This window comes from Macrotis lagotis, chromosome 3 (genome assembly GCF_037893015.1).
Source record: "Macrotis lagotis isolate mMagLag1 chromosome 3, bilby.v1.9.chrom.fasta, whole genome shotgun sequence".
NCBI lineage: Eukaryota > Metazoa > Chordata > Mammalia > Peramelemorphia > Peramelidae > Macrotis > Macrotis lagotis.
The window spans coordinates 293,863,674-293,887,082 of record NC_133660.1 but is presented as its reverse complement, the minus strand read 5'-3'; the positions used below and the strand labels follow the sequence as shown (position 1 = coordinate 293,887,082).

At 36.6% G+C, this 23,409-nt stretch overlaps 1 pseudogene; it reads left to right on the top strand.

The window, feature by feature from the left end:
• Window positions 1-11,777: 11,777 nt before the first annotated feature.
• Window positions 11,778-12,750, top strand: LOC141516731 (olfactory receptor 9I1-like; annotated as a pseudogene).
• Window positions 12,751-23,409: the final 10,659 nt, after the last annotated feature.

Sequence of the window (23,409 nt, the reverse complement as noted above, 5' to 3'; positions counted from 1 at the left end):
AATTTACTCTTCCTAGCTATCCTATGTTTTATCTAGTTCTGTACTTGAAGATAAAACTTTCTTTTCAGCTCAGTCAAACAACCAAGTTTGAAAGTTTCTATCTTATTGAATGTCCATCTTTTTGCAGGGGGAAAAATATGGTCAGTTTTGCTGGGTAGCTAATTCTCTGGTATAATCCAAGCTCTTTTGCCTGCCAAAATATCATATTGCAAGCACCGTGAACCCTTAAACTAGGAGCTGCTAAATCCTGTGTAATCCTGACTGTAGCTCCATGATATTTGAATTGTTTCTTTCTGACTACTTGTAATATCTTCTCTTTGACTTGGGAGTTCTGGAATTTGACTAAAATATTCCTGGGAAGTTTCACCTCTTTCAGGAGGTGATCGGTGAATTCCCTCAATTTCTATTTTACCTTCTATTTCTAGGATATCAGGGCAATTTTCCTGGAAAATTTCTTAAAATATAAAGTCTTAACTCTTTTCCTGGTTATGACTTTCAGGTAACCCAATAATTTTTAAATTTTCTCTTCTGTATCTGTTTTCCAAGTCAGTTGTTTTTCCAGTGAGGCATTTCACATTTGTTCTAGTTTTTCGTTCTTTTTGTTTTGTTTTATCTTGATTTCTCACAAAGTCTTTCTCTTCCCTTAGCTACATTCTATATTTGAAGGAATTATTTTCTTCAGAAAGCTTTTGTGTCTTCTTTTCCATCTGTCCAATTCTGTTTTTTAAAGGCATTCTTCTATTGACCTTTTGGACTGCTTTTTCCATTTGACCTAAATTGGTTTTTTTAAGATGTCATTTTCTTCATTATTTTTTGTAATTCCTTCACCAAGCTGCTGACTTGGTTTTCATTGTTTTCCTGCCTCACTCTCTTCCCATTTTCCCTCTACCTCCCTTACTTGATTTTCAAATTTTTTCCTTTTTTTCCTTCTTTTTGTTTTACTAGTCAGTGGTGTTAAGTGGCTTGCCCAAGGCCACACAGCTAGGTAATTATTAAGTGTCTGAGGCTGGACTTGAACTCAGGGACTCCTGACTCCAGGGCCAGTGCTCTATCCACTGCGCCACCTAGCCTCCCCTGATTTTCAAAATTTTTTCAGTGCTCTTCCCCACCCTGAGACCAGTTCCTGTTTGTTTGTAGAAGCTTTGGAGACAGAAGCTTTGATTTTATCTTCTGAGTATGTATTTTGATCCATGGGATCAAATGATCAAATGATCAGTTTTTTTTTCTTCTGTTTGATCATTTCCCCAGTCTATGACTTGATTTTAATTATTTCTTAATGTAGGATTCTGCTTCCAGGGTGGAGGATGCACTGTTTCAAGCTTTTGAGGAGTTTTTCAGGTATCTTTAGGGACACCCTGGATCAATTACTTCAAGGTCTTATTAAAGGCTCTGATTGCTCTCCTGGCCTGTGCTGTGGTCTGTTCATGGCCACAAGTACTCTCCTCTGTCCTGGAACTGAGAGGAGGGTCCCTGCTTCACCATAACAGTAAAGTTCCTTTTCTTTATCCTGGGGCCTAGACTGCAACACTGCAGCCCAGATCTGAGCACAAGCAAAGTCATAGAATCCTACCTGAGGGATAGATAAAAGAGATCTCTTCAATCTCCCTTGACCCCCCCCCCCCCCACTTATATTTGTGTATAGAACACTCTGGAGGTAATTTCCAGGCGACTTTGCAGGCCTGTTCTCGTCCCTGGGGTGGGTCTATGCTGAAACCTAAGCTGGCTTGGACCCCTCACTTAGTCTGGTGTGGCAGAGTTTTCCAAATGCTCTTCTCATTTGTCCTTGGAAATCCCTGGCCTGAGAAGTCTGGAAATTGCTCCACTACTATGGACCAAGGAGCCCCAAGGGACCCAGGAGCCCAGCCAACTGTTTCTGCATGACTGGAGCTGGGTCATTCTGGCAAGATTGGTGGAGCCTGGGCTGTACTTTTACCCTTTCCAATCCCAGTGTAATAAACCTTTCCCATGGACCTTTCAAGTTGTCTTGGGCTGGAAAATTGTTTCATTCAGTCTTTCTGTGAGTTCCACCACACTAGGAATTTAATTAGAGTCAGTTTTTTTTAAAGGCATTTTGAGTGGTCTTGGAGAGAACTTCTGGGATTTCTTGCCTTCATTATGCCATCTTGGCTCTTCCTTCATGCCCTTCATGCCCTAGAAATGTGAGAAAAGAGGTAGGGTTAGTTGGAAATATTTAGTTTTAGTCAAGAGTTTAAGATGTCAATAGGAGATTCAGATGGAGATATTAAGCAATCTATTTGAGATAATAGATTGAAGTTCAGGAAAGACATAAGGATTAGATTTGGTAGTCATCTTTACTGGGATTGCAAAAACTTAGAAACTGATTACATATTAGAAAGATGGAAGGGAAGGAGGAGAGGGCCCAGAACTAATATATTAAGAGTCTTAGATTGGGTTCACTATGTATGATGAGAAGAAAAGGGGTGGTCAGATAGGTAGGAAGAGGACTATGAAAGGATCCTTGACCAGGAACTTTCATGACCATTCATATATTTGAGTTACACAAAAACTCCAGGATATGGTGATTAGAATTCTTCTTGCTCCTGTTTTACATAGAGGAACATAGAAATAGAGAGAGCAGAAGAGACACATTTGAAGTTGTTCAGCTCATGAAGAATAGTATCAAAACTCAAACTTATGCCTTAAGACTCTAAAATTTCAGGTTCCTTTGGTAATGCAACACTGCTTTTCAAATAAAGCTAGCCCTGGTATGGAAGACCAGAGAAAAATGGGTTCCAGTTACAGATCTCTTTCCACTGAACCAAGTGCTAGATAATATACTTAGGCTATTTGAGCCTCAGTTTCTTCATTTGTCATGTTTCAGGTAGATAAATGTTTGCTATTATAACATAGGAAATGAAGCACAGAGAGGAAAGTTTACTTTTTTTCCAGTTATACATTTATTAAATTGCAAAACCAAGACTCAAAACTATATATTTTGAGTTCAAGTTCATGGCTTCATTGTTTCAGTCATTTCTCTTGACAAGTGTGGAAACTGAGGTCCCCAATCTCTTGACATTATTTCTTCTTCACTTTAACTCTTTTTGTATGGGGATACGTTATGGTAAAAATAGTTTTGTCATTTAGTTGTTTTAGGTTCATTTATAGGATAGTTAGGAAGAAACTAAAATAAACTACAACTATAATTAATTCCTTGAGAAATTTGTATTTTGGCTCAAATTTGGTACAAAATATTCAGTACAGGGATGAAAGGAAAAAAAAGATTTTTTTTTCAACACTGAAAGAGTTAAGAATATATTTTATTCCCCTCCAATTGCATGTTGAAACTTTTTTTATAAAAGAAAGATTTTATTTATTTTGAATTTTATATTTCCCCCAATCTTTTTTTTTGCAAGGCAATGGGGTTAAGTGGCTTGCCCAAAGCCACACAGCTGGGTAATTATAAAGTGTCTGAGACCGGATTTGAACCCAGGTACTTCTGACCCCAGGGCCGGTGCTTTATCCACTGCACCACCTAGCTGCCTCATATTTCCCCCAATCTTGCTTCCCTGCCCCCACACCCCACACAGAAGGCAGTCTATTAGTCTTTACATTGTTTCCATGGTACACATTGATCTAAGCTGAATGTGATCTCATCAAGATAGAAATCATATCCTTAAGGAAGAAAAATAAAGTATAAGAGATAGCAAAATTACATAATAAGATAATGTTTTTTCCCCTAAAGTGAAGGTAATAGTCTTTGGTCTTTGTTCAAACTCCACAATTCTTTCAATGAATACAGATGCCATTCTCCATTGCAGATACCCCCCAGACTGTGCCTGATTGTTGCACGGATGGAATGAGCAAGTCCCATTAAGGTTGATCATCACTTCCATGTTGCTGTTAAGGTGTACCATGTTCTTCTGGTTCTGCTCATCTCCCTCAACACCAGTTCATGCAAATCCTTCCAGGTTTCCCTGATTTCCCATCACTCCTGGTTTCTAATAGAACAATAGTGTCCCATCACATACATACATATACCACGGTTTATTAAGCCATTCCCCAAATGATGGACATTCACTTAATTTCCAATTCTTTGTCACCAAAACCAGGGCTGTTATGGATATTTTTGTACAGGTGATGTGACACCATTTTTAATATTTGTTATTTTATATTTTTCATTTTGCAAATTCTACCCCTCCCTCCTTTCCCCTTCATGATTTGATATGATATAGGTTGCATATGTACAGTTATATAAAACCTTTTCATAATAGACATTATGTACAAGAAGGCTTAAATAAAAGACAAAGGATGAAAGATAGAAAGTGCAAAATAGTATGCTCCACCACAATACTTGAATGATTTAAGTTCTTTCTTTCAAAATGGTTAGTATATAATCCTTTGGTTTGCCTTGAATAATTTTATTGCTTAGAAAGCTATGTTTCATCATATAATATTATAATTCTATAGAATATTCTTCTAGTTCTGTTTATTTCACTTTGTTCACTTCATGTAAGTCTTTCTAGTTTTTTTCTGAATTTATTCTGCTTTTTGTTTTCTGTAGCACAATAATCCTTTATAATCATATACCACAGTTTGTTTAGTCTTTTCTCAATTGATGGGTAGCTCTTCAATTTCCATTTCTTTGCCACCACAAAAAGAGCTGCTTTGTTATGTTGGTTCCCCTCCCACCCCCCTCATTTTTGATGTCTTTTGGATATAGGGTTACCTGTGGTAGTTCTGGATCAAAGAGTATTTTCAGCTTTAAAGCCCTTTGAGCATTGTTTTATTTTTTAATTTTTTTATTAAAGATTTTATTTATTTTGAGTTTTAAAATTTTTCCCCCAATCTTACTTCCCTCCCCCCACCCCCCTGAGCATTGTTTTAACTTACTATCTAGAATGGTTGCATTGATGTACTAGTTTCCCTATATCTCTTCAAAATCCATCATTTTTCATTTTTATCATATTACCCATCTGACAGGTGTGAGATGTTATTTGAGAGTTGTTTTAGTTGTCATTTCTTTTCAAATGATTATAGATAGCTTTGATTTCCCTTTCTAAAAAGTACCTGTGATATTCTTTTACAATTTATCAATTGTGGAATTATTTGTATGTTTTAATGAATTTAATTCAGTTATCTATATATTTGAGAAATGTTTGCATTGGTTTTTGTTTGTCCAACCCCTTTTAATTTTCTATAACAAAGTTATATAATCAAAGTAATGTATTTTGATATTTGGTTCTAAATTTTTCTCTTAGGGTATCAGTCTTTATGTATAAATCACATACCCATTTTGATCTTATCTTGCTATCCAAAGAGAGATGTTGGTTTATATATAGTTTCTTCTATGCTGTTTCCCCTCTAAAACTTATTTCTAAATTTTTTTCACTTATTATTGGTATTGATGTGACCTTTCTCAAGTAACTTTATCTCTCTCTCTCTGACTCAGTTTTTTCATCTGTGATGAGCTCTATGACCCTTCCTTGCTCTTGATCTATGACTTTTTCCTTTTTTTTCCTTTGTTTCTTTTTTTTAGGTTTTTGCAAGGCAAATGCAGTTAAGTGGCTTGCCCAAGGCTACACAGCTAGGTCATTATTAAGTGTCTGAGATCAGATTTGAGCCCAGGTCCTCCTGACTCCAAGGCCGGTGCTTTATCCACTACGCCACCCAGCCGCCCCCTCAGGATCTATGACATTTTCATACCAAATGGACATATTCTCACCCAAAAGTCATATTTGTAGGTTAGCACATTTCCTGACAAATTAGAACATGATATTTACATTAGGCATCCTGAGGTACAAAGAAAAGAACTATTTCAATTCATTGCACATAGCATACATCTCCCCAGTAGCTACAAGAGATTCAATGAACATGTTTTTGATCTACAAACCTTATTATTGGTCATCCGTCACATAATAGACAAATAATCATCTAGTACATAGGACTTTATCAATGAGATCAGCCTATGCCAATTGGGACCATGCAAGCCCATTAGAAAACCAAAAACAATTTCTGACTTTCTGAAGAGGGAAAACAATCTGTGGCAAATCTGGCCTTAAGGACTTGTGTAAAATGATGCAAAGCAAAGCAAACAGAACCAGGAGAACAAAAAACAGGATGAATACGGCAATGCAAAACAGAAAACCACTGTCCTAAAACACAGGTGAGCACTGATTAATTGTTATGACCAAACTTGGTCCTAGAGGACAGTTGATAAAACAGGTTTTTTAGCTCTTGATAGACAAAGGAACTATGATGCAGAAAGTTGTGTACTTTCTCAGGGTTAGTGTTTGATCAGTTTTTAAATAGATATTTTATTTTACTTTTCCAATTATGTATTATGAAAAATTTTCAATATTCATTCACTTGCCTATTTATGTTACATTTTTCTACTAACCTCCCTTTCTTCCTCCCAACTCCCTGGTAACAAATAGTCTAGTAAAAAGTTGTATATCTTCATTGTGTTTAGCATGTTTTCATATTAGTCATTTTGTGTATAAGGAATAAAGATTAAGGGAAGAAAAGAAGTCAATGGGATAAGAAGGGAAAAACATAAAAAAGTTTAAAAACTGAGCAGAGTATCCATTCAGATTCTGGTTTTTGTTTTGTTTTGTTTTCCTTTGGTTGTGGTTGGTGCTGTTCATAAACGATTTTCCAGTGTTGTTCTAGATTTCCGGACTGCTGAAGGGAAATGCATCCATCATTGTGACCAGTCAGTTTTGATGAACTGTTTTTCTCAGTTACAAGAGGAATGCAGTAGGAGAGAGGAACAGCCATTAATCAGATACCTACTTTGTGCCAAACAGTAACTAGAGGTTAAATAAAGGGGCTTATTAGAATGTAACTTGTTAAGGACATTTATAATATTGTTTTCAAGGGAGATGCCCTGAAAGCTATTTACTTTTTCCATTTTCCCCCCATAGATCCCCATTAGAAAAGTAGATCTGGAAGACCCAAATAATAATAAATTACATTTACATGGTGATTTAAAGTTTAATAATATTTTCCTCAATGATATTTCCTTTCCTACACAAGAAACGGGTAGCACGATGGTTATTACTACCAAGAGTTGTTTCAGGAATTTAAGTAAACTGTCAAAGGTCCCATGTGTATCAAATGATAAATAAAAAGCTTTAGCTAAAGTCATGGATAGAGCTTAGATTTAGATTTTCATTCAGGAGAACCTAGGGTTTAATACTGCCTGTGATATTTATTAGCTGTGTGGTTCAGAAAATTACTTGGTTTGCTTAACTCTCTGTTTTCCTCATCTATAAAATGAAGAGATTCAACACGATAGCCTTTATAATCTCTTCCAAAGATCAATTATGATCCTCTGACCAAATCTGATGCACTTTTCCCTACCTCACTCTATCTTCCTTAGAAAAAATTTTATTTAAATGTAGAATTGTAATAAAGTTGCTTTTGAAGGAGGGGCTTATTTTGATTCTTCAGTGGCTAAGGTCTATCTTAGCTCTATGTCACTAAAGAATTATCTTGGACTGAGGTATTCCATTTTATTACCATCCACGTGTCTCTAGAGGAACAAGACAAAGACTAACTTCAGGAGAAATTATTTCTAATGGCCCATTTCTAATGGCCACAATTTTACCACAGATCTGAAGTGCTGGGTTTCAAATATAAGAATTAGAATACACAAATGAAAATATATTGGCACAGTGGTTCTTCAGTGCTAGAATTCTTTTTGAGGCATTACTTTAAAGTTTTACAGAGGGATGTTTGGGAGAGCTCAGGTGAATCCTTGCCTTTGCTCCACCAACCTGCCTCTGTCTCCAGTGAGGGAGATGGAAAAGGCATTGAGTTTGGTGTCAGAGGACTTGGGTTTAAATCTTGATTTTTCTACATAATACATTTTTGATCTTGGGGATATCATTTAACCTCCTTTTGGCTCAGTTTTCTCATCTGTAAAATAAAAGAGTTGTCATAGATAACTTTTAATGATAAAGCTTGCCAGTTCTAAATCTATAATTGATAGACATTGTGGAAAGCATGTGATAGCATGATGGACTTGGAGATAGAAGACAAGGCTTTGAATACTCAGTCTATCACCTACAACTTGTGTGAACATGAACAAGTTACTGTACCTCTCTGATCTTCAGTTTTCCCTACTTTTAAGATAAGGGGCTTGGACCTTTAGTTTTAAATTTATGGTTCTTTAATTCAGTAGTTCTCAGACTGTTGCTAAAGCAATAAGTCCAATTCTGGGTTCAGTACCTAAAAATGTTGCAATTGGAAAACCTGGCTAGATTAAGTAAGTTTGGAATAAGAGGAAATGAATGAAAGTAATGCATGAGTTGAACATATATAAAGAGTGGTACTTTGCCAACATTGGGTTTTAAAATAGGTACTAGAAAAGGATAGTAATGAGATTGCTCATCAAATCATTAGCAAGCACTTACTGAGGCAGTGCATTTTAATGGAGAGAACCCTGGATGATTGTGGGCAAGTTATTTTGACCACATTTCTTTATCTGTGAAAAGGGGTGATGCATTTCTTCTGAGAGAGACATGTCTTAGCCCCCCCCATTCATTCAGGATATACTATTCTGATTGTGTTGGTTGATGCAATGTCCTGTCTAGTAGGGCATTGACAGATCTCTCTTTCACAGACAGGAACCTTGCAAACACCAAACAGCAGAAACAGCAAGAACATTCATGCCTCCCCTGGGACTCATCATTTCCCAAGATGTAGATTTTTCCCTCTGTTGTGGAGAGAAGGAGGTAATGAGTTCCTTGATGAGTTGTGCCCTGATTCTGAGACTCTGCTGGCTTTCTCCTTAAGATTGGAAGTCTGATGGACCTAAAGTCTCTTACCAACAACTATCATTTAAGGTAATTTCAACACCCTTTAAGTCTATTCAGTAAGACAAGTTATGTTTGCCACTTTCATCTGAACCATGGTGGATTTAATGTAGACACAAACTTCTTTGATTCAGAGAGGAAACATCAATCCATTTAGTCAATTGAATAATTCAGGCAAAGTTGTTGAAGAATTATCACAATTGAGAAATCGTTTGAAATAAAATCCATTCAAATGAAAAGCCAACTCTGGTCATCCCAGATTGTAAACTTGTGAGAGACTTCTTCAGAATATGGATTTCAGGGGGTGGCTAGGTGGCGTAGTGGATAAAGCACTGGCCCTGGAGTCAGGAGTACCTGGGTTCAAATCCGGTCTCAGACACTTAATAATTATCTAGCTGTATGGCTTTGGGCAAGCCACTTAACCCCATTTGCCTTACAAAAAAAAATTTCAGAGAATATGGATTTCAGTAATTAGATGGAAAAGGGAGAATGAAAAATTGCATCTTTTATGATTTTTAATTCTCCATGCTATTGACTTCCTTGGACGATTGTGTCATTGAGAAAATCTGAGAAAATATATGTGATATGTTACAAAGGAATACATGAACCTTGCAGAAACTTGAGAAAAAGGCTGTTTCTCAATACAGGTATTCCAAATCCTGCATCCAGAGGGATCATAAAATATAACATGAAGGAGAGTCAATAACAGGAAACTTGTTAACATTTATAGACATTATTTATAGATAATATGTAAAGAGGAAACTTACAGACATGTGTCTGATCATTAGAATGCAAGTTTGACTGTGAAGCTAGATTTTTCCCCAATAGCAAATAGAAGGCACTTAATAAACATTATTTGATTGATTGTTTGATCTTATAGTAGCTAGAGTTTCTCCATTAAGAAGTCTTAACATATTTTTAAGGAAATTATTTTAAATATTCAAGTACAGCATAGATTTATAATTTCATGAATCTGGGTGATGCCCCAGGGAAAGAAGTCATTCTTGCTCTACATATAAGAGATAATTTTTGTGATTTATTTTGGCTGAAGCAACTCTTCACCTATTGGTTGGTCATCTTGTGATGACCCTCCTTGTCCAGGGTGGTTCTTGGAAAAATGTCCTATTGCCAGGCTACAGTGCAAACCCTTGCCAGCTTGTTAGAGTCTACTAGTGTGTGCTCTTGTTATAACTCCAAGGAATATAGGGTCACCACCATTTCTGGTGAAATACCACAGAGCATTTAAAATATTAATAAATTTCCCATGGTTAACTGACTCTCCTGTTATTAGAATAACTTGAAATTGTTTCCCAACTTTTGGACTTTAAACCAGTCAAACCTGAAATAGAGGTAGGATAGGGAGGGCCAATGTTATCATTGACCTGAATTTCTTGAGTACATTATACTCAAATTTAATGCCATTTTAAAGTTTGCATCAAGTAAGCAGTAAAGGGAGGATTATAACTTTTTGCCTTGTACTTTTAATGTAACATCATGGGATGTATGTTAGACAGTGATCAGGACTGGGGAAAAAACCAGAGGATTCAGGGTTGGAGGAGATAAAATGGAATTTGAATCTATCTAATGGAGTTCTTGAGCTTCCCTCAATGACTTGAGAGGAAACTTCAGTTGTATGTCTCTGTGTGTGTGTGTGTGTGTGTGTGTGTGTGTGTGTGTGTGTGAACAAATATGTAACTAAGGTTAGTTATCCTCATTGATGCTGAGGAGCTGGGAAAATGTCTCAGTATTTGTCACAGAGATAATTTTAACCTCGAGGCAGGAAATGTAAGGACAGAAGAATGCTATTGAAATGGGAGAAAAAGGAGATCTGGGGAGAATTTAAAGTTAGAACAATATACTGAAATAATGACTCAGTTAGTTAATAAATATTTATTAAGCACCTTCTAATGTGCCAGAATCTGTGCTATATGATGGGGAAAACTTAGAAATGCAAAGTAAAATCATTGCTCTCAAGGGGCTCACCTCCTAAGTAAACAGGTAGAATAATTATGCAAATTGGTCCTCTAAATTGCATGTCTGTTGAGGAAAGAAACTCTCAGCAACTGGGTTCTTATAGATTCCACAGAAACTTAGAATTGGAATGGAACTAAACTGTCATTTAAAAAAAATATTTATTTATTTAAGGAAATGGGATTTAGTGATTTGCCCAAGGTTACACAGCTAGGCAATTATTAAATGTCTGAGGCTGGTTAGGTAGTCTTCCAGCATCCTGTTTAGAGATGAGCAGTAATGGTGCCCTCACTACTTCTTAAAGCAGTTTAAAAGGTTCATAATTCTAGGAACATTTTTCTTAACAGGAATTAAAATCTTAGTCTCTTCATTTCCTTTGCATTGCTCTTAAAATTGTCTCCCAGAGGAAAATAGATCTCCTTTCTTTCGAAATTCATGTCCCTTTCTACCACACTATCAAGCAAATGATCAACTCCTTTAACTCTCTCTCTATATATATCGTTTCTTGATTCCTTTCTGTTTTATTTTTTCAATTTGAATGTTCTACTCCTAGGGCAAAGTTTCCTCCTTAACCCTTTAGATATAAACTGGTATTTGTGTGGTGGGTAAAACAGTACATCGGCAATAAGGAAGGCCTGCATTCAAACTAGCATAGGACACTAGTTGTTTGACCTTGGGGAAATCACTTAACCTCTGCTTAGCTCAGAATACTCATCTGTAAAATGAGAACAATGACAGCTCTTACCTCCTAGGGCTGTTGTGAGGGTAAAATGAGATAATTGTAAAGTATTTATTAGCACAGTGTCTGGCACTTAGCAAGTTCGCTCCAAATTTTAGTTGTTGTTACTGTTGTAACAATCTCATAGGGGTTTGGACTCGCTCATTTCCTGGTTAAGAACCACTCTCTTTTTATCCTTCTCAGCAATCACTCTTTCCTTTTCACATCCTATGCCAAAGTTTTGACCAATCATGGATATTCGTTGACTTTCCTTCACAGTATTGTGCCTACATCCAGTATCCTTAATACCATTTTCTCCTTCATACATTTAGGCAATAGTGGAGTCAATGGCAGAGCAGAATCACACCACTGTGACTGAGTTCATTCTCATTGGCTTCACTGACCATCCCAACTTGGGAGCTATTCTCTTCCTGGTGTTTTTCTTTTTCTATCTCATCACTGTCCTGGGCAACATGGGCATGGTCCTATTGATCCTCTTGGATTCCCATCTCCACACCCCTATGTATTTCTTCCTGAGCCACCTCTCCCTTTTGGATGCCTGCTACTCTTCAGTCATTATTCCTCAGATCTTGGTCACCCTGGTTATTGGAAGGACAAGTGTCTCCTATTATTCTTGTGCTACTCAGTTCTTCTTTTTCACCGTTTGTGCTGGCACCGAGTGCTTTCTGCTAGCAGTGATGGCCTATGACCGTTATGTTGCCATTAGCAATCCTCTCCTATACTCATCAGCTATGACACCAGGCACCCGTTGGGGATTGGTGGCAGGGGCCTATACTGGTGGATTATCAGGAGCCATCCTCCACACAGCCTGCACATTCACACTTTCCTTCTGTGGGCCCAACCAGATCAATTTCTTCTGTGATCTTCCACCTCTGCTGAAACTTTCATGCAGTGATACCACCAGAAGCCTCAATCTGATTTTCTATGCCAACTTTTTGATTATGGCCAATGCTCTAGTGATCCTGGTTTCCTATTTTTTCATCATTAAGGCCATTTTGCAAATCAAATCAGTTGGAGGCAAAACCAAGACCTCCTCCACCTGTGCCTCTCACATCATAGCTGTATTACTTTGGTACTCTCACATTCATGTATGTATGTCGCAACTCAAACAAATCAGATGAAGAGGACAAGGTGGTGTCTGTCTTCTATACGGTGATCATCCCCACGCTGAACCCTTTCATCTATAGCCTGAGAAATAAAGAGGTGAAAACTGCCTTCAGAAAAGTCATCAATAAAATTCAAGTCTCCCAGGAGATGTAGTTCTGCACAATTCATTATTCATCTTGACTGTAGCCTCTTCCAAATAATAATTGTTATTGTTGAGTTGTTTCAATTTTGTCCAACTCTCTGTAATCCCATTTGGGACTTTTGGGGCAAAAATGATGGAGCGATTTGCCATTTCCTTCTCCATCTTATTTTATAGTAAATGAAACAGCAAATAAGGTTACGTGGCTTCCCCAGGTTCACACAACTTGTAAGACCCTGAGTGTGGATTTGAACTCAAGTCCTCCTCCCTCCAAGGCTAACACTCTGTGCCACTTAACTTTCTAGAATTAATAATAGTTGGCATTCAGGAAGTTATTATTATTTTTAGCAGATTTTTACAGATGCTCTATTAGGACCCGGGAGAGAACTCAGGGCCTAGAGCTGCAAAGGAATCTCAGAGATCATCTTGTCTAGTCCCATTGTTCATGTAGACTAAACTCACTAAGGTTGTTTGGGAAGAAATTAAGACAGGTAACCATGGCATAGTATGAAAGGTCACCTCGTGTAGAGAAAGAAGACCCAGCTGTGCCACTAGCTTGCTGGATGATTTGGGAAAAGTCACTGCACTTCCCTTCATCTCAGTTTCCACCTCTACACAATTGAGAGTGTGGCAGAGGGATCTCTAAATTACCTTCTAGCTCTGTTCATCAAAGATTGCAAGCATCCAAATAACTATATTGAAAGATGAGGTAAGTGCTTAAGTAAGGCACAGACAAGGCAAAATTCACTAGGGCAACAGGAAGCAGAGTGGTGCCATGTGTTTAAAGGGTTGATGATATTTATTGGGAATAATATTTAAATGACCCAGTTATTGTGCTTTGGAAACTCTAAATTGAATAAAAGGAGTTTGGCAGCATCCCTTCTTTGCCTATTATTCCAAATAATCTACTTAATATGGGAATTAATTTATCTTTATATGTGTGATAGAATTTACTTTTTAATCCATTTTGTCCTGATAGTTTTCCCTTAGGAAACTTATTTATGACCTATTCAATTTTTTTTTATAAAACAGGTATATTTAGATATATAAAACCTTTTATACTATTTTAAGCAATTTGTATTTTTATAAGTATTCTTCTATTTTACTTAAGTTATTAAATTATCAACATTTAAGTGTGGAAAATAACTTTATAATTGTTTTAATTTTATCTGTATATTTTTTCTTTTTTGATTAAAAAATAAACTTAGGCACAGAGAAGAGAAACTGAGTACTTCCAGTAATGCATTTTACTAAGTGGCAAAGCCAAGATATAAAACTAGGTATTTTGATTCGAAATCCACTGCTCCATGTTTTCAGACATTTCTCTTGATAAGTATGGAAACTGAGGCTTAAGCTTATTAAGTATATATTATTAATTGCTCGTTACTTTCCTTATTCCCAATGGTAAGTGCTCTGGGCCTTATTTCTAATTCCAACTGTTTCACTTATTACTCATGTGACCTTTCTCAAATCACTTTTTCCTTCTTTGATTCAGTTTCCTCATCTATGAAATTATAGGAGCGTATTAGATGAGCTCTGAGCTCTCTTCTGACTCTAAATCTATGATCTCTTCTTTCCAAAAAGACAAATTTTCACATGAGATCCAAATTTTTACTTTCAAAATTAGCATATTTCCTGATTGAAAACAGAATGAGACATTTACATTAGATGCTCTGAAGTCTACAGAAAAGAATTATTGCAGCTCATACCTCAAACTCCCACTAGCTACAGAAGACTCAATGGTATGATTTTGCCTTTATTGATCCTAGTCAAGGACTTCATCCTCAGTTTCATTATAGAAATGTGGTATTCTGTAATATGAAGCTTTATCATTGATATCCTCCTCTACCAATTAGCACCAAGGAACCCCTTGAGAAAACTCAAATATAATTTCTGACTTTCTGAAAAGGAAAAAGCATCTATGGCAAAACTTCCTTAAAGACTTGCGTAAAATGATGTAGAGCAAAGTGAGTAGAACTGGGAGTACAAGAAAGGTGTTGTCAACAATAATGTAAATAGAGATCACATCACTAAAATACAGCTGAAGTCTGATTAAATGTTTTGACTAAAGTTGTTTTCAGAGAAATGATGAAGTTTTCTTGGTCTTTATTGAAAGATGGAGGGATTATGGATTTAGAAAGTTGTGTACACAGTCAAGAATGATGTTTTGGTCAGTCAGTTTTGATCAACTGTTTTTCAATTATGAGGAGTATGTAGGAGGAGAGGAGGGCAAGCATTTATTTGTTTATTTTTTCAACTACTAACATTTTAACTTCCAAATTCTATCCCTTTCTACTTCCTTCTCTTCTCCCTCCTTTCATTCAAATATTATTTTTTTCCTCTGGAGATGGATAATATACCTCATCATTAGTCTTTTCTTTTTGTCTTGAATTATTGCTTTGCTGAGAATAGCTATTATTCATAGTCCTCCATTAAACAGTATCGATGTTACTATGCTTTGTTCACTTTACTTTGCATCAGTTCATGTGTCTTTACAGATTTTTCTAAAATCATCCTGCTTGTCATTTCTTATAGCAAATTAATGTTCTACCACAACCATAAACTATAGCTTGTTTATCTGTTTCCCATTTGATAAGCCTCCCTTTAATTTCACATTCTTTGTAACCACAAAAGACCTGCCATAAATATTTTTGTTCACAAAAGACCTTTTCCCTTTTGGGGGGGATACTTTGGGATATAGCCCTAGGAATGTTATTGTTGATTCAAAGGGCATGCACAGTTTTATACCCCTTTAATCATGGTTCCAAATTGCTCTCCAGAATGATTGTATCAGTTATTAGTCTATCTGATGGTGTGAGGTGATATCGCAGAGTTGTTTTAATTTGTATTTCTTTAATCAATAATGAGTTGGTTTGCTTTCATATGATCCTATATAGCTTGGATTTCTTCATATGAAAACTGCCTTTGTGATTTACGACTATTCATCAATTGAAGAATCATTTATATTTTTATAAATTTGATTCAGTTATCTATTTATTTGAGAGATGAGGTCTTTTAAAAATGTTCTTTATTTACACATTACTAAGTGTACTTAAGAGAAACATAATACCCTTTCTCCACAAAAATATAAAGCCTCATGAGAAATAAAGTAAAAGAATGAGAAAAAAGTGTGTTTCAACCTGTGTTCTGATACTCTCAGCTCTGTCTCGGGTGGATCATATTCTTTATCGTAAGTCCATCACAGAAGTTGCTTCCATATTTTCCAGCAGTTGTTGTTGCTGATTGTAATTCCCTCCATCCATTCCTACCCACTTCCATCTATTATATGTTCTCTTTCCTTTCACTCTGTCCCTCTTCAAAAATGTGCTGTGGGACAGCCAAGTGGCACAGCAGACAGAACACTTGGCCAAGAGGCCCCAAACCCACATCCCACTCCAGAGACCCAGCAAACACCTGGCCCCTTAGTCCCGGAGAGGCCACCCAATCCCACCCCCTTGAAAAAAATAAAAATGAAAATGTGTTATATCTGACTATCCTCTCCTATGATCTACACTCTCCTTTATCATCCACATCCCCTCCTCCCCTCCCACTGTCCCCCTTCTCTCCTTTTTCTTCTAGATGTCTATACCCTATTGAGTGTGTATGCTGTTTCTTCTCTGAGCCATTTCTGATGAGATTGAAGACTTACTCATTCCCCCTCACCTCCCCCTTCCATACCATTGCAAAAGCTACATGAAATATATTTTATATGAAATATCTTAGCTGATTCTACCTCTCCTTTGTCTTACTCCCAGTATATTTCCCTTTCACCCATTGACTTCATTTTTACCATATATTATATCTTTAAATTCAGCTTTCTCCTGTGCCCCATCTATAAAAGCTTCTTCTAACTGCTCTATTAAATGGGAAGCTTTATATAAATATTATCAGTATCATCTTTCCATGCGGGAATACATGCAGTTTATCAACATTAAGTACCCTTTTCATCCTCCCTCTCTTTGCTTCACTTGAGTCCAATACTTGAAGATCAAATTTTCTGTTCAGCACTGGTCATTTCAACAGGAACATTTGACATTTCCCTGTTTCATTGTATGTCCATCTTTTCCCCTAGAAGAGGATGTTCAGTTTTTCTGGGCAGTTGATTCTCGATTGCATTCCAAGCTCTTTTGCCTTCCAGAAGTTATATTCCAAGCCGTATGAACCCTTAGTGTAGTTGCTGCTAATTCCTGTGTGATCCTGACTGCAACTCCACAATCTTTGAATTGTGTCTGACTGCTTGTAATATTTTCTCTTCAACTTGGGAGTTCTGCAATTTGGCTATAATATTCCTGGGGGTTATCTTTTTTTGGATCTCTTTCCAGGGGAGATTGGTGGATTCTCTCAATTTCTATTTTACCCTCTGCTTCTAGGGTATCAGCAATTTTCATGTTGAAATTCTTTAAAAATGAGGTCAAGGCTTTTTTTCCTGATTGTGACTTTCAGGGTAGCCCAATAATTTTAAAATTATCTTTCTTAGAGCTGTTTTCCTGAACTTGAAAACATGAGATATTTCACATTTTCTTCTAGTTTTTCATTCTTGTAGTGTTGAATTATAGTGTCTTGATTTCTCACAGTCATCAGCTTCCTTTAGCTTCGTTCTACATCTGAAGGATATGTTTTCCTCAGAGAGCTTTTATTTTACTATTTATTTTAGGTTTTTGCAAGCCAAATATGGTTAAGTGGCTTGCCCAGGGCCACACAACTAGGTAATTATTAAGTGGCTGAGGCCGGATTTGAACTCAGGTACTCCTGACTCCAGGGTCAGTGCTCTATCCACTGAGCAACCTAGCTGCCCCTCTCAGAGAGCTTTTTAATCTCCTTTTCCATCTGGCCAATTCTGCTTTTTAAAAGAATTCTTCCCTTCAAAAACTTTCTGAATGGTTTTATCCATTTGGCCTAAGCTGGTTTTTAACATTTTCTCCAGCACTTTTTTGTATCTCCTTGACTAATCTGCTGACTTCATTTTTTTCCTGTATCTTTCTCATTTCTCTTCACATTTTTTCTTCCACATCCTTTACTTGATTTTCAAAATCTTATTTGAGTTCTGTTATAGCCTGAGCCCAACTTCTCTAATTCTTGGAGTCTTTAGCTGCTGAAGGTTGGACTTTCTCATCTTCAGATTGAGTATTTTCATCCTCCATGGGACCAAAGCAATAGTCTATGGTCAGGTTCCTTTTTTCCCTGTTTACTCATTCCCCAACCTGTGCCTGATTTTGGGTGTTTTCTGAGCTTTTGAGTGTTATTGGGACACCCCCTTAAGGGCCTCAGTATGTGAGGCTCTGACTGCTCTTCTAGTCTGTTGAATGACCACTAGCACATTTTCATTCTCTTGATTTTGTTCTTTTGTTTCTCGATTTCTCACAGTGTCATCAGCTTCCCCTTACACTATGCTATATTTTAAGGAATTATTTTCTTCATTTAGTTTTTATAATTTCTTTTCCATTTGAACAATTCTACATTTTTTTGGCAAGGCAATGGGGTTAAGTTACTTGTCCAAGGTCATACAGCTAAGTATTAATGGTCTGAGCTTGGATTTGAACTCAGGTCTTCCTGACTCCAGGACAAGTGCTCTATCCACTGCACCACCTAGCTACTACTAATTTTTAGGGTATTCTTCTTCTCATTGAATTTTTGGACCACTTTTTCCATTTGACCCAGTCTAGCTTTTAAGTTGTTATTTTCTTCAGGATTTTTTAATATTTCCTTCACCAAGCTACTGACTTGGTTTTCATGATTTTCCTGCATTGCTTTCATCTGTCTTCAGGAGAGATGCCCTGAAAGGGATCTATTTCCTCCATTTCTACAATATGAAATTCTACAATCATTTTCCATGATACCCCACTGGCGTATTTGCTCTACGGGAACATGATAGATATTATAAATCACATTTGATGTTGATTTATAGTTTTAAAAATGCTTTCCTTTTGGAGACCCTGTGACGAAGGTAGTACAAAGCTTACTATACTCATTTCCCATTTGAGGAAACTGTGCTCCAAGAATTTATATGAATATTCAAAGGTCCTATGTGTAATAAATGTTAAATAAAGTACTTTAGCTCAGATTTTGAATAGAGCATTAGGTTTTTAAATCACAAGGACTTGGGTTTGAATTTTTCTTGTCACACTTATTGACAATAGAATTGTATCTCTAAATCTCAATTCTCCTCATCTATGAAATGAAGAACTTGCACATTATGGTCTTTATAATCTGTTTTAATTCTAAATTTATGATCCTCTGACTCAAACTGCTATAATTGCCACTCTCCCATTCTAACTTCCTGAGGAAGTATTCTGAATTAAATGTATAACTGAAATACAGTTGCTTCTGAAGGAGAACCTTAAAGTTTGATAATTCAGTGACTAATATCTATCTTAGTTTTAATTGAAAAATGAATCATAGCCTGGACTGAGGTATCACATTTAATCAGCATTTATACAGTTCTGAGAGACAATGCAAAGATTAGATTTGGGAGAAATTATTTCTAAGACCCTAGAGGACCGCATGTTTTTTAAAACCATACATCTTCAAAGATGGACTTCAAATAAAAAGTTTTGGTTCATAACTAGGAGTATATTGGCACAATGGATTGGCAGTTTCAGAATTTCTTTTGAGGCGTTATTTTAAAGATCTTCAGAGGAGAATTTGGGAGACCTTACACAAGTCCCTACCTTCAAACCACCATTTTGACTCTGACCCACAAAAGTGGAAAATAATATTGCATGCAGTGTCAGAGGAGTTGGGTTCAAATCTGTGTTTTGTTATATACTACCTATGTTATCATGGATACAGAATTTATCCTTTTTATAAAGGATCAGTTTTATCATCTAAGAAATAAAAGTTTTGCCCTGGATGACCTCTGATGATTGATAATTTAAGGTCTAAATCTCTGATTAAGAGACATTTTGGTCTAGTAAAAAGAATGGTGGAATTGGAGATGGAAGATAGTTTTGAATATCAGGTCTGTCACTATTTGTGTGAGCATGAACAAATAACATCACCTTTCTGATTTTTAGTTTCCTCAACTTTATGAGGGACTTGGACCTAGTGACTCCCAGGCTTTCTCCAAGTTTTAAATGTCTGATTCTCCAATTCAGTATTTCACAGTTGTTACTAGAGCAACAAATTCATTTCTGTATTCAGTACCTGATAATGTTACATGTTGAAAACTTGACTAGATTAAGCAAGTTTGGAACAAAAGGAAAGGAATTAAAATAAAATGTGAGAGAGTTCACTGGATATGAAGAATGATACCTTGTTAGTATGAGTTTTAGAATATGATACTAGAGAAGGCATTTGTGGGATTGTGGGATTGCTTTCTATGATCTTTATGCTTTCAGTCAACATTGATGGAGTATGTTTTAGTTGAAAGAATACTGAATGATTGTGGGCAAGTTATTCTGAGTAGGATTCCTAATTTGTGAAAGGAAATTCCTAATTTCTTGCAGGGAAGATGTACCTTAGTCTCCCTGTTCAGGTGTCATTCATCCAGGACATGATGATTATGCTGTTGGATGCAGTGGTACAACCTCCTGTCTAGTTGAGCCCTGACTTCCATTTCACAGGGATCATAGAACATCTCAAAGAAGTAACCATACAAATATGCTATCACCAGTTCCCCTGACCCTCATGTTTTCCCAAGATGTATAATTCTCCCTCTGTTGTGGAAAGGAGATAATGAGTTCATTGATGAGGTATGTCTTGAATCTGAGGTTCTGATCCCTTTCTCCTTAAGATTGAAGGTCTTTCTATCATATTTCCCTGTGATTTTGTAACAAAGCTATGGGCTCCAAGCTACTTGTTAATAACCACCATGAGAGGCAATTGCATCACCCCTTTAGTCTTTACAGCAAGACAGTCTCTTATTCCCAGTCTGACTTTTCACCTGGACTTTGGTGGATTTCATGTAGACAAAAAGCTCTTTAATTTATAAGGTAAAATCAATCCAATTAGTCTTGCAATTGAACAATTCAGATGAGTCATGCCACTGAGACATCACCTTAAAGAATAGTCATGCAAACAAAAAGTGAACTCTGGCCATCTCAGCCTGTGAACTGGTGGGAAACTTCTTCAGAATCTGGATTTCAGTAATTAAAAGGAAAAGGGAGAATGAATAATTACATCTCTTGTGACTTCTATTCTCAACTTCTAATCCTCCATGGTACTGATCTATCTGGACCATTGAGTTATTGAGATCATCTGTTAAAATATATGTGGTGTCTTACAAGGAGATCTTTCTACCTTGCAGGAGCTTACAAAAGGGCTGTTTCCCAACATAGGTACTGTAAATTCTGCACTGGTGCCAGGATGATTACAAAAATGAAGGAGCATCAATAACTGAGGTGATTTGATATTTTTATAGACATTATGAATAATGTTCACATGAGTATACTCTTGCAAAATGTGTCTGATTATTAGAATGCAAATTCATTGTTAATAGAGACTGTTTCCCCAGTATCTAGCACAGTACAGTGCCTGCTATATAGTAGTCACTTAATAAATACTAGTTGGTTGATTATTTCATCATATGTTATCTAGTGTTTCTGTAACAGAAATTAGAAACATATTTCAGAAGGAAATTATTTTGAATATTCTAGGGCAGCAAAGATGAATAATTTCATTAATCTGGGTAATCCCTCATGGACACAAATCACATTTGTTCTACATCATGACAGATAATTTTTATGAGTTATTATCCCTGAAGAAGCTCATCATTTATTGGTCAGCCCACTGGTGATGAACTTCTCTGTTTGTCTAGGTTGGTTCTTGTAAAACAGCCTTTTGCCAGGATGCAATTTAAACCATTGGCAGCTTGGTAGAATTACTAGACTCTATGCTCTCTTCCCATTCTATGATGAGAGATTAGAATATTTCAAAAAACAATAATAAAGTTTTCCACTGAAAGCAGACTTTATTGTTATTATAATTACTTAAATTTATTTTCCAATTTTGACCTCAATTTATACTAGTCAAACTTGAATTAGAAGTGGGGTAGGGAGGGTCAATGTAATCAATAATTTTAATTTGCTGAAGAGTAAATTGAAACTCAAATTGAGTACTATGCCTAAATTCACACCTAAACAGCCGAGTAAGTAGGAGATACACATTGCTGCCTTGGGCTATTGATGTACCTTCATAGAATGCTTTATCAGCAGCAATGTGGACTGGAAAATATGAAGGACTTGGGGTTAGAAGGAGGCAAAATGAAATTTGGAAATATCCCACAGAGTGTTTGAGCTTCTGTCAAATGACTTGAAGGGATAACCTTAGTTTCTGTGCTTGATTGTTTTTAATCAGGATGTAAAAAAGGTTAGTTACTCCTCACTGGTGCTGTAGGGTTGGGAAAATTTCTAATTTCGCTATGATCTTCATCACAGAGATCATTCTAAGCTTGAGGAAGGAAATTTAAGGACAGAATAATGCCAGTGAAATGGGTGGAGAATGAGTAGATCAAGGAGAGAAGAATTTGAAATTAGAACAATGTACTGAGATAATTCAACAGTCAGTAAATATTTATTAATCACTGCCTGCGTGCTATGAATTGTTCTAAGCAATAGGAAAACATAGAAAGGCAAAATAAAACCATTGCTCTCTAGGGCTCTTGTAAGTAAGCAGACAGAGTAATGGAGCAAACTGATCTCCTGAACTGACTGTCTGTCTAGTAAGGAAGCCCTCAGACCCTGAGTCCTTTTAGAATTAAGCAAAATCCTTACTGTTAGAATGTATATGAAAAGTCATCTGATCCAATCCCTATCTGAACAGGCATCTTCTCTTAGGCAGTCTTCCAGCCTTTGATTTAAAGAAAACTAGTCATGGAGCTCTGTTTTTCAAAGCATTTAAGAATGGTCATAATTTTTGGAATCTTTTATTTAAATGGAATTGAAATGTTACTCACTGTAATTTCTATTCATTGCTCTTAGGATTGTCTTCTAGAAGAAAATAACATCCCCCATCCAAATTCATGTCCCTATCGATCACAGTATCAAATGAGAAACTCCTCTGACAATGCTCCATGGTTTGTCTCTCTTTCATTCTTTTTTTCTTTTTTTCTTTCTCTCTTTCTTTCTCCTCTCCTCTCCTCTCCTCTCCTCTCCTCTCCTCTCCTCTCCTCTCCTCTCCTCTCCTCTCCTCTCCTCTCCTCTCCTCTCCTCTCCTCTCCTCTCCTCTCCTCTCCTCTCCTCTCCTCTCCCTCTCCTCTCCTCTCCTCTCCTCTCCTCTCCTCTCCTCCCTTCCTTCTGTCTTTTCTTTCACCTAGGGAAAGTCACTTAAGCTATGTTTGCCTCAGAAATCTTATCTGTAAAATGAAGGTAAGAATAGCACATTCCTCTTGGGGTTGTTGTAAAGGCCAAATGAAATAATTGCAACGTATTTAGTACAGTGCATACTCAAGAGTAAGTGCTTTATAAATATTAGGTGCTGTTGTTGTCATTGCAATTCCATATTTTTGTTTTGGCTCCCTCAGCTCCTGATTAAGAACCCTGCACTACTTCTGCTAACAATCACTTTCCCCTTTCCACATTCTATGCCAGGATTTTGACTAATCATAAATGCTTGGTGACCCTGTCTAGGCCAAAATGAGATAATTACCTTTTGCTTTAAGTGTCCCTTAAGTCCTCATTTAGTTTCCTTCAAAATATGATTGATTTCATGGTGTGCTTGACATAGGCCCTTTAATA